General features: G+C 36.0%; 1 pseudogene; it reads right to left on the minus strand.

Moving 5' to 3' along the window:
- Positions 1-215: 215 nt before the first annotated feature.
- The window catches only part of LOC129025715 (heat shock transcription factor, Y-linked-like), a 28,007-nt pseudogene continuing 15,624 nt past the window's right edge, over positions 216-12,598 (minus strand).

A 12,598-nucleotide genomic window follows, 5' to 3' on the forward strand; every position in this document is an offset into this window, starting at 1 on the left:
CACAAAGCAGTTTCACAAATAGTTGCTTTCTACTTTTTATCAGAAGATTTTTCATTTTTCACTATAGGCCTCAATACCCTCATAAATGTACCTTCTCAGATTCTACAAAAAGAGTGTTTCCAAACAGCTGAATTTAAAAAAAGAAAGGTTTAACTCTATGAATTTAATGTGCACGTCACAAAGAAGTTTCATTGACAGCTTCTTTCCAGTTTTTATCATGGGATATAGTGTTTTTCAGTACAGGCCTTCTGGGTCTTATAATATCCTTCCGCAGATCCTACAAAAAATGTGTTTTCAAATTGTTGAATCAAATGTAATGCTGTAAAACAAGAATTGAAAGCACACAACACAAAGCAGCTTCACAGATAGCTTCTTTCTAGTTTTTATTTCAGGATATTTGGTTTTTCACTATTTGCCTCAGTGGACTCCTAAATATTGCTTCACAGATTCTACCAAAAGAGTGTTTCCAAACTGCTGAATCAGAAGTAAGCTTTAACTCTCTGAGCTGAATGTATGCATCACAAGCAGTTTCACAAATTTCTTCTTACTAGCTATTTTGGGATATTCTGTTTTTCACTATAGGCCTCACTATTCCCCAAGATGTCACTTTATAGATACTGTAAACAGAGTTTTTCCAATCTGCTGAATCAAAATAAAGGTTTCACTCTGTGAGCTGAATGCACACATCACAAAGCAGTTTCACAGATAGATTATTTTTAGATTTTTTCTTTTTTTGAGATGGAGTCTCACTCTGTCACCCATGCTGGGGGTGCAGAGGATTGATCTTGGCACACAGCAACCTCTGCCACCCTAGTTCATTGATTCTCTGACCTCAACCTACCAAGTAGCTGAGATTTAGGCTCCTGTCACTGTGCCTGGCTAATTTTTGTTTTTATACAAGCAACAGGGTTTCACCATCTTGGCCAGGCTAGTCCTGAACTCTTGACCTCATGATCCACCCACACAGGCATCCCAGAATGCTAGGACTACAGGCAAAAGCCACCATGTCCAGCCGATTTTTTTTCTAGTTTTCATAGTGGCATATTCATTTTTTCAGTATACACCTCAATGCCCTTTGAAATATCCCTTCACAGATTCTAGAAAAAGAGTGTCCCCAAACTGTTGAATCAAAAGTTAAATTTAATTCTTTGAGCTGGATGCACACATCACAAAGCAGTTTCACAAAAAACTTCTTACTAGTTTGTATTTTGAGATATTCTGTTTTTCACTGCAGGCCTTACTGTGCCCCAATATATCACTTTGTAGATTCTACAAAAAAGAATGTTTCCAATGTGCTGAATCAAAACAAAGGCTTAACTCTGTGAGCTAAATGCACACATCACAAAGCAGTTTCACAGATAGCTTCTTACTAGTTTTTAACCTGGGCTTTTCAGTTTTTCACTGCAGACCTCAATACACTCTGAAATGTCTCTTGGTAGAGTCTAAAAATACAATGTTTCCCAACTGCTGAATGAAAACAATGGTTTAGCTCTGTGAGCTGAATGCACGCATCACAAATCAGATTCAGAAATAACTTCTTTATACTTTTTATTGTGGGATAATAAGTTTTTCACTATAGGCTTTACTGCATTCTGAAATGTCTACAAAATTTCAGAATTTTGTAGAAATCTACAGATTCTACAAAAAGAGTGTTGCCAAACTGCTGAATGAAAACAAAAGTTTAAGTCTGTAAACTGAATCCATACCTCACAAAGCAGTTTTACAGAGAGTTTCTTTCAATTGTTTATCAAGGAATATTCAATGTTTCACTATAGGCTTCAATGCCCTCCCAAATATCCCTTTGCTAAATCCACAAAAGGAGTGTTTCCAAACTGCTGAATCAACAGTAAGGTTTAACTCTGTAAGCTAAATGCACACACCAGAAATAAGTTCTATGATAACTTCTTTCTACTTTTTTTTCAGGGATATTCGTTTTTTCACTATAGGCCTTAATGCACTTTGAAATGTACCTTTGCAGATTCTACAGAAAGAGTGTTTCCAAATAGCTGAATCAAAAGAAAGGTTTAACTCTGAGCTGAATGCATACATCAAAAAGCAGTTTTACAGAAAACTTCTTTTTAGTTTTCTATCTAGGGATATTTGGTTTTTCAATATGGGTCTTTCTGCTCTCTGAAATATCCCTCACAGATCCCACAAAAACAGTGTTTCCAACCTGCTGAATCAAAAGATAGATTTAACTCTGTGAGTTGAATGCACACATCACAAAACAATTACACAGATTTCTTCTTTCTAGTTTTTATCATGGAATAATCAGCTTTTCACTGTAGGCCTTACTGTGCACTGAAATGTCCCTTCACTGATTCTACAAAAAGAGTGTTTCAAAACTGCTGAATCAGAAAAAACAGTTTAATTTTGTGAGCTGAATCCACACTTCATAATTCAGTTTCACAGACAGCTACTTTCTAGATTTTATCACTAGATATTCAATTTTTTCCTATTGGCATGGTGGGCTCTGAAATGTCTCTTCTAGATCCTTCAAAAAGAGTGTTTCCCAACAGTGGAATAAAAAGAAAGGTTTCATTCTGTGAGCTGAATGTAGACACCACAAAGCAGTTTCCCAGTTAGCTTCTTTCTGTTTTTATTATGGGATATTCAGTTTTTGACTATAGGCCTAATGGCCTCTGAAATGTGCCTTCTCAGATTCTACAAAAAGAGTACTTCCAAATGTTGAGTCACAAGAAAGGCTTACACCTGTGATCTGAATACAGACATCACAAAGCAGTTTCACAGATAGATTCTTCCTAATTTTTATCATGGGATATTGGGTTTTTCATTATAGGCCTTAATGTGCTCTGAAATGTCCCTTAGCAGATTCTACAAATAGAATGTTTCCAGGCTGGTGAATTAAAAGACAGTTTTAACTCTGGAAGCAGAATCCACACATTGCAAAGAAGTTTCACAGATAGTTTCTTGTAAGTTTTTTATCCCAGGCTATTTGCTTTTTCACTATAGGACTCTGTGTCCTCTGAAATATGCCTTTGTAGATTCTACAAGAGATGAGTCCACACACCATGAAGCAGTTTCACAGATAGCTTCTTTCTAGAATGTATCATGGGACATTCGGTTTTTCACTATAGGCCTGATAGCCCTCCAAAATGTTCTTTTGCAGATTCTATAAAAAGAGTGTTTCCAAATGGCTGAATCAAAAGTAAGTTTTAATTCTGTGAGCTGAATGCACATATCACAAAGCAGTTTCACAGAGAGCTTCTTTCTAGTTTTTATCTAGGGATATTTGATTTTTCACTATAGGCCTTACTGCACTCCAAAATGCCCTTTTGCAGATTTTACAAAAGAATGTTTCCAAACTGCTGAATGAAAGGAACAATTTAACTTTGTAAGCTGAATCCACACATCACAAAGCAGTTTCTCGGCTAGCTTCTTTCAATATTTTATCACAAGATATTTGATTTTTCACTATAGGTTTAGTGGCCTCGGAAATGCCCCTCACAGATTCTACAAAAAGAATATTTCCAAAATTCTGAATCAAAGGAAAGTTTTAACACTGACCTGAATGCACACAACAAAAAGTAGTTTAACAGATTGCTTCTGTCTTGTTTTTATCACAGTATATTCAGTTTTACACTATAGGCCTTAGTGTGCTCAGAAAAGTTCCTTAGTTGATTCTACAAAAATCATACATAGCATCTTTTTAATTTTTATCTCAAGTTATTTGGTTTTGCACTATCAGCTATACTATGCTTTGAAATATCCATTTGTGCATTCTACAAAGAGTGTTTCTAAACTTTTGAATCAAAAGACAGGTTTAATTCTGCGAACAGAATCCACACATCACAAAGCAGTTTCACAGATAGCTTCTTTCTAGATTTTAATGGCAAGATATTCGGTTTTTCAATATAGGCCTTTGTGCACTCTGAAATGTCCCTTAGGCGATGCTACAAAACGGGTTTTTCCAAACTGATTCCACACATCACAAAGCAGTTTCACAGATAGCTTCTTTGTAGTTTTTATTGTGAGATATTATGTTTTTCACTATATACCTCACTGTGCTCTGTAATATTTTCTTGCACATTCCACAAAAATAGTGTTTCCAATCTGCTAAACCAGAAGAAAGATTTAACTCTGCAAGCTGAGGCCTTTCATAACTAAGCAGTTTCACACAGAGCTTCTTTCTAGTTTCTAATCAAAAGATACTCAGTTTTTCACTACAAACCTCAATGTGCTCTAAAACATCTCTTCTACAAAAAAAGTATCTCCAAAGCCAGGCACAGTGGCTCATGCATGTAACTCCAGCACTTTGGGAGGCCGAGGCACTCAGATCACCTGAGGGCAGGAGTTCAAATCCAGCCTGACCAACATGGAGAAATGCCGTCTCTACTAAAATTACAAAATTAGCCAGGCATGGTGGCATATGCTTGTAATCCCAGCTACTAGGGAGGCTGAGGCAGGAGAATCACTTGAGTCTGGGAGACAGAGGTTGCAGTGAGCCGAGATCACACCATTGCAGTCCAGCCTGGGTGACAGAGTGAAACTCCATCTAAAAAAAAAAAAAATTTTGTTTCCAATCTGCTAAATCAAAATATTTACCTTTGTGAGGTAAATGCAGATGCCACATAGCAGTTTCACATAACTTCTTTCTGGTTTTTATCTAGGGATATTCAGTATTTTACCACAGGCCTTACTGCCCTCTGAAATGTCCTTTCACAGTTTCTACAAATACAGTGTTTTCAACCTGCTGAATCAAAAGAAAAGTTTAACTCATCCGAATACACATATCATAAAGCAATTTCACAGATAACTACTTTCTAGTTTTTATCATAGGATATTTGGATTTTCACTATAGACTTATTAGGCTCCAAAATGTCCCTTGTAGAGTCTCCAAAAAAAAAAAAAAATCCAATTCCAAACTACTGAATCAAAAGAAAACTTTAACTTTCTGATGTAAATGCAGACATTACAAAGAAGTTTCACAGAAAGCTTCTTTCTAGTTTCCAACACGAGATAATGTTTTTTTCACAATACGCCTCAATAAACTCTGAAATGTCTCTGCAGCTTCTACAAAAAGTGTGTTTCAAAACTGGTGAGTCAAAAGAAGGGGTTGGCTCTATAAGGTGAATGCAGACATCACAAAGCAGTTTCTCAGAAAACTTGTTTTTTTTTTTTTTCAGTTTTTACAAGCAATATTCAGTTTTTCACAAAAGGACTTAATGTGTTCTGAAATGTCTTTTCTCAGATTCTCCAAAGAAGTGTTTCAAGCCTGCTGAATCAAAAGAAAAATTTAACACTGTGAGCTGAATCCAACGTCACAAAGCAGTTTCACAGATACCTTCTTTCTAGATTTTAATGTAAGATGTTAGGTTTTCCACTATAGGCCAAGTTGTCTCTGAAATATCCCTTTGCAGATTTTAGAAAAAGAGTGTTCCCAAACTGCTGAATCAAAAGAAAGGTTTAATTTTGTGAGTTGAATGCAGATATCACAAAACAGTTTCACAGATAATATCTTTTTAGATTCTGTCGTGGGATATTCTGCTGTTCACGGTACATCTTACTGTACTCTGAAATATCTTTTAGCGTATTTCACAAAAGGGGTGCTTCCAATATCTGAATCAAAAGAAAGATTTAACTCTGTGAGCTGAATTGAGATATTCCAAAAGAAGTTTCACAGATAGTTTCTTTAAGATTTTATGATGAAATACTCTGTTTGACCCTATCAGCCTGGTTGTCTCTGAAATATCCCTTTGCAGATTTTTCAAAAAGTGTGTTTCCAAACTGCTGAATCAACAGAAAGGTTTAACTCTGTCAGCTGAATGACATCACAAAGCAGTTGCATAGATAGCTTCTTTTTGTTTTTATTGCAAGATCTTCTGTTTTTTACTATTGGCCTTCCTGTGCACTGAAGTGTCCCTTCACATATTCTAGAAAAAGGGTGTTTCCACTGAACTGAATCAAATGAAAGGCTTAACATTGTGAGCTGAATACACACATCACAAAGCATTTTCACAGACAGCTTTTTACTAGTTTTTATTGTGGGCTACTAGGTTTTTTACTGTAGGCCTCAATGTCCACCAAAATGTCCCTTTGCAGGTTCTAAAAAAAGTGTTTCCAAACTGCTGAATGAAAAGAAAGGTTTACTTCTGAGAGCTGAATCCAGACATCATGAAGCAGTTTCACAGGTAACTTCTTTTAGTTTTTATCATAGGATGTTCAATTTTTTACTACAGGCCTCAATACCTTCCAAATTATACAAAATCAAAACCAAAAGAAAGATTTCACTGTGTGAGCTGAAAGCACACATCAGAAAGCAATTTCACAGATAACTTTTTCCAGTTTTTGTCTAGAGATACTTGTTTTTTCATGTAGGCCTTAATATGCTCCAAAATTTCCCTTCTCTCGTTCTACAAAAAGAGTGTTTAAAAACTGCTAAATCAAAGGAGTGGTTTAACATTGTGTGCTGAATCCACATTTCACAAAGCAGGTTAACAGATAGATTATTTCTGGATTTTATCATGGGATATTCTGTATTTCACTATAGGCCTACTGTATTCCAAAATGTCCCTTTACAGATTCTACAAAAAGAGTGTTTCCAAACACTGAATCAAACGAAAATTTTAACACTGTGAGCTGAATGGAGACTTCACAAAGCAGTTTCAGAGACAGCTTCTTTCTAGTTTTTAAATAGGATATCCAGTTTTTTTCTTACTGCACTCTGAAATGTCCCTTAGCAGATGCTACAAAAATAGTGTTTTGAAACCACCAAATCAAAGGTAAGTTTAACTTTGAGAACTGAATCCACACATCACAAAGCAGTTTTGTAGATGGCTGCTTTTTAGTTTCTATCGTGGGACTTTCTGTTTTTCACTACAGGTTTTACTTTTCTCTGAAATATCTCTTTGTATATTCTACAAGAAGAGAGTTAACAACCTACTGAATCAAAAGAGAGGCTAAACTCTATGAGCTGAATTGACAGATGACAAAGAAGTTTCACAGATAGCTTCTTACTAATTTTTATCATGGGCTATTCACTTTTTCACTATAGGCCTCAATGTCCTCAGAAATATCCAGTCACAGATTCTGCAAAAAGAGTTTTTCCAAACTGCTAAATGAAAAGAAAGGTTTAACTTTGTGAGCTGAGTGCACACATCACAAAGCAAACTGACAACTATTCTTTCTTCCAATTTTTATTGTGGGATAATTTGTTTTTCACTATAGTCTTTACTGTGCTCAGAAATGTCTCTACATATCCTACAAAAGTGGTGTTTCCAAGCTGCTGAATCAAAAGACCAGTTTAATTCTGTGAACTGAATGCACACTTCACAAAGCAGTTTCAAAGATCGCTTCTTTCTGGTTTTTATCATGGAATATTCACTTTATCATTATGGGGCTCACTGTGCTCCAAAATTTCTCTTTGCAGATTCTACAAAAAGAGTGTTTTCTAACTGATGAATCAAAATAAGGTTTAAATCTGTGAGCTGAATGTACAGGAAGCAGTTTCACAGATAATCTCTTTCTAGTTTTTATCTAGGAATATTCTGTTTCTCACTGTAGGCCTGATGGCACCCTGAAATGTCCCTTCACAGATTCTACAAAAAAAAGTGTCTCCAAACTGCAGAACCAAAAAAACAGTTTAACTTTTTGAACTGAATTCTCAAATAGCAAAATAGTTTCTCATGTAGCTTCTTTCTAGATTTCATCATGAGATGTTCACTTTTTCACTGTAGGCCTAGTGGTCTCGAAATTTGCCTTCACAGATTCTACACAAAGAGCTTTTGCAAACTGCTGAATCAAAAGAATGGTTTAACCTTGTGAGCTGAATGGAGAGTTGACAAACGTTTTCACAGATAGCTTCTTTCTAGATTTTATCATGGGATATTCGATTTTTCACTATAGGCCTTATTGTGCTCTGAAATGTTCCTTCACAGATTCTGCAAAAAGACGTTCCAAACCACTGAATTAAAAAACGGTTTAACTTTGTGAGCTGAATCCACACATCACAGATTTAGTTTTTATTGTGGGATATTCGGTTTTTCACTATGGGCCTTACTATGCTCTGAAATGTCCCTTTGCAGATTCTACAAAAGCACTTTTTCCAAACTTCTGAATCAGAATAAAGTTTAAATTCTGTGAGCTGTATCCACACATCACTAGGCAGTTTCACAGATACCTTCTTTCTAGATATTATTGTGGGATATTCTGCTTTTCTCTATAAGCAAAATGGGATTTGAAATGCTCTTTTGCAGATTCTCCAAACAAGAGTGTTTCCAAGCAGCTGAATGAAAATAAAGGTTTAAGTGTATGAGCTGAGTCCACACATAACAAAGCAGCTTCACAGATAGATTCTTTCTAGTTTTTTAGTGGGATATACAATTTTCAATTTAGGACTCACTGCACTCTGAAATGTCCCTTCACAGATTTTACATAAAGAGTGTTTCCATCCTGCTGAAAAAAAGGAAAATTTTAACTCTAGGAGCCTAAGCCACACAGCATAATGTCATTTCACAGATAGCTTCCTTCTGGTTTTTATCACAGGTCATTTGGTTTTCCACTATAGGCCTCAATGTCCCTTCATAGATTCTACAAAAAGAGTTTCCAAACTGTTGATTCAAAAGTATGGTTTAACTCTTTGAGCTGAATTCACACATCATAGAGCAGTTTTCACAGATAACTTTCTAGTTTTTATCATGGCATATTCAGTTTTTTTAATATTGGCCTTACTCCACTCCAAAATGTACCTTCACAGAATCTATAAAGACAATGTTTCCAAACTGCTGAATCACAAGAGAAAGATTTAACCCTGTGAGCTGAATTCACACACAAAAAAGCAGTTTCACAGATAGATTCATTCTAGTTTTTAATATAGGATGTTAGGTTTTTCACTGTAGGTCTTAGTGTGTTCCAAATTGTTCATTAGCAAATTCTACAAAAAGAGTATTTCCAAACTGCTGAATCCAAAGAAAGGTTTAACTCTGTGAGCTGAATCTGTGTATCACAGAGTAGTTTCACAGATAGCTTCTTTATAAATTTCATCATGGATGCTTCTGTTTTCGCTATATACCTGGTAGGCTCTGAAATGTCCCTTCACAGATTCTACAAAAAAGAGTTTCCAAACTACTGAATGAAAAAGAAAAGTTAAATCTGTGAGCTGAATGCAGACCTAAGAATAATGTTTCAGATATAGTTTCTTTTTAGTTATTCTCATGGAATATTGATTTTTCACTATAGGCCTTACTGTGCTCCAAAATCTTCCTTAGCAGATTGTACAAAAAGTGTGTCTCCAACATGCTGGAAGGAAAGAGATGTTTAATTCTGTGAGCTGAATCTACACATCATCAAGCAGTTTCACAAATAACTTCTTTCTAATTTTTACATAGGGCTATATGATTTTCCACTATAGACCTTACTGTCCTCTGAACTGTCCCTTCACAGATTCTACAAAAGAGTGTTTCCAAACTACCAAATGAAAAGAATGGTTTAACTTGTGAGCTGAATCCACATATCACAAGGCAGTTTCTCATGCAGCTTCTTTCAAGATTTTATCGTGGGATATTCAATTTTTCTCTATAGGTCTCACTGTTCTCCAAAATTTTCCTCAGCAGATTGTACAAAAAGAGTGTTTCCAACATGCTGAATCAAAAGAAAATTTTAACTCTGTGAGGTGAATCAACACATCACAGAGCAGTTTCACAGTTTCTCTTTAGTTTTTATCATGGAATATTCAGTTTTTTACTGTATGCATTACCGTGATCTGAAATGTCCCTTCACATATCCTACAAAAAGTGTTTCACACCTGCTGAATCAAAATAAAAATTTAACTCTGTGAGCTGAAAGCATTAATTGCAAAGCAGTTTCACAGATAGACTATTTTGAAATTTTATCATGAGATATTCTGTTTTTCTCTATAGGCATAATGGGCTCCAAGATGTCCCTTTGCAGATTCTACAAAAAGAGGGTCTCCAACCTGCTGAATCAAAACAATGGTTTAACTCTGTGAATTGTATCCACATATGACAAAGCAGTTCCACAGATAGCTACTTTATACATTTTATCACAAGATATTCAGTTTTTCACTGTAGGTCTCAAGGTCCTTCAAAGTGTCCCTTTACAGAATCTACAACATGAGTTTTTCCAAACTGCTGAATCAAAAAAAAGTTTAACTCTGTGAGCTGAATGGAGACAAAGCACTTTCACAGAAAACATGTTTCTTTGTTTCTAGGTATATTTGGATTTTCACTATCGGCCTTACTGCACTCCAAAATGACTCTTTGTATATTCTAAATGACCCTTTGTAGATTCTAAAATAGGAGTTTCTGATCTGTGGAATCAAAATGCAGGTTTACTCTGTGCTGAAATCATACGTCACAAAGCAGTTTCACAGATAGCTTCTTACAAATTTTTATTGCGGGATATTTGGTTTTTCATCATAGGCCTTAATGCGCTCCAAAATGTCCCTTCACAGATTCTACAAAAGAAGCATTTCCAAACTGCTGAATTAAAAGAATAGTATAACCCTGTGAGCTGAATCCACACATCACAAAGCTGTTTCACAGATAACTTCTTTCTCATTTTTATCTGAGGATATTCTGTTTTGTACCATCAGCCTCAATGGGCTCCTAAATGCCAGTTTGTAGATTCTCCAAAAAGAGTGTTTCCAACATTCTAAATGAATAGAAAGGTTTAAATCTATAAGGTGAATTTTCACATTACAAAGCAGTTTCACCAATGGCTTCTTTCTAATTTTTATCTGGGAATGTTCAGTTTTTCCCCATAGGCCAGAATGGGCTCAAAAATGTCCCATCGCAGATTCTCCAAAAAAAAGTATCCAACCTGTTGAATCAATAGAAAAGTTTAACTCTGTGAGGTGAATCCACACATCACAAAGCAATTTCACAAATAGCTTCTTTCCAGTTTTTATAAGGGGATATTCTGGTTTTCCTCATAGGCCCTAATGGACACCCTCATGTGAGATTTTCCAAAAAGTGTTTCCAACCTCCTCAATAAGAAGAAAGTTTTAACTCTATGGGATGAATCCACACATCACATAGCAGTTTCAAAGATAGCTTCTCTCTAGGTTTTGTCTTGGGGTATTCAGTTTTTCCCAATGGGCCACAGTGGGCTTCCAAATTCCCCATTGCACTTTCTTCAAAAAGAGTGTTTCCAACCTGCTGAAACAAAAGAAACGTTTACCACTGTGAGATAAATTCACACATCACAAAGAAGTTTCACAGAGAGATTCTTTCCAGTTTTTATCTCAGGATATTTGACTTCTCCCCATAGGCCTGAATGGGATACTAAGTGTCCCTTAGCGGATTCCTCAAAATGTGCATTTTCTAACTGCTGAATCAAAAGAAATTTTTATCCCTGTGAGATTAATTCAAACATCACACAGCAGTTTCACAGATAGCTACTTTCTACTTTTTCTGGGGATATTCTGATTTTCCCCTTAGGTCTCAATGGACTGCCAAATGTCCAGTTGTAGATTCTCCACAAAGAGCGTTTCCAACCTGCTGAATCCACATAAAGTTTTAAATTTGTGAGTTGAATACACACATCACAAAGTTGTTACACAGGTAGCTTCTTTCTTGTTTTTATCTAGGGATATTCAGTTTTCCCAAAAGGCCTCAGTGGGCTTACAAAAGTCCCTTTGCAGATTCTCCAAGGAGATTGTTTCCAACTTGCTGAACCATGAGCATGAAATGTTCTTCCATTTGTTTGTGTCCTCTTTCATTTCGTTGAGCAGTACTTTGTTGTTCTCCTTGAAGAGGTCATTCACATCCCTTGTAAGTTGGATTCCTAGGTATTTTATCCTCTTTGAAGCCATTGTGAATGGGAGTTCACTCATGATTTGGCTCTCTGTTTGTCTGTTATTGGTGTATAGGTATGCTTGTGATTTTTGCCCATTGATCTTGTATTCTGAGACTTTGCTGACGTTGTTCATCAGCTTAAGGAGATTTTGGGCTGAGACAATGGAGTTTTCTAAGTGTACAATCATGTGATCTGCAAACAAGGACAATTTAACTTCCTCATTTCCTAATTGAATACCCTTTATTTCTTTCTCCTGCCTGATTACACTGGGCAGAACTTCCAACAATATGTTGAATAGGAGTAGTAAGAGGGCATCCCTGTGCCGGTTTTCAAAGTGAATGCTTCCAGCTTTTGCCATTCAATATATTAGCTGTGGGTTTGTCATAAGTAGCTCTTATTATTTTGAGATATATCCCATCCATACCTAGTTGATTGATAATTTTTAGCATGTAGGGCTGTTCAAATTTGTCAATGGTCTGTTCTGCATATGAGACAATCATGTGTTTTTTGTCTTTGGTTCTGCTTATATGATGGATTACGTTTATTGATTTGCATACGTTGAATCAGGCTTGCATCCCAGGGATGAAGCCAACTGTATTGTGCAGGATAAGCTTTTTGATGTGCTGCTGGATTCGATTTGCCAGTATTTTATTGAGGATTGTTGCTTCAAAGTTCATCATGGATATTCGTCCAAAATTTTATTTTTTTGTTGTGTCTGTGCCAGGTTTTAGTATCAGGATGATGCTGGCCTCATAAAATGAGTTCAGGAGGATTCCCTCTTTTTCTGTTGATTGAAATAGTTTCAGAAGGAATGGTGTCA

Source organism: Pongo pygmaeus, chromosome Y, assembly GCF_028885625.2.
Source record: "Pongo pygmaeus isolate AG05252 chromosome Y, NHGRI_mPonPyg2-v2.0_pri, whole genome shotgun sequence".
Taxonomy (NCBI): domain Eukaryota; kingdom Metazoa; phylum Chordata; class Mammalia; order Primates; family Hominidae; genus Pongo; species Pongo pygmaeus.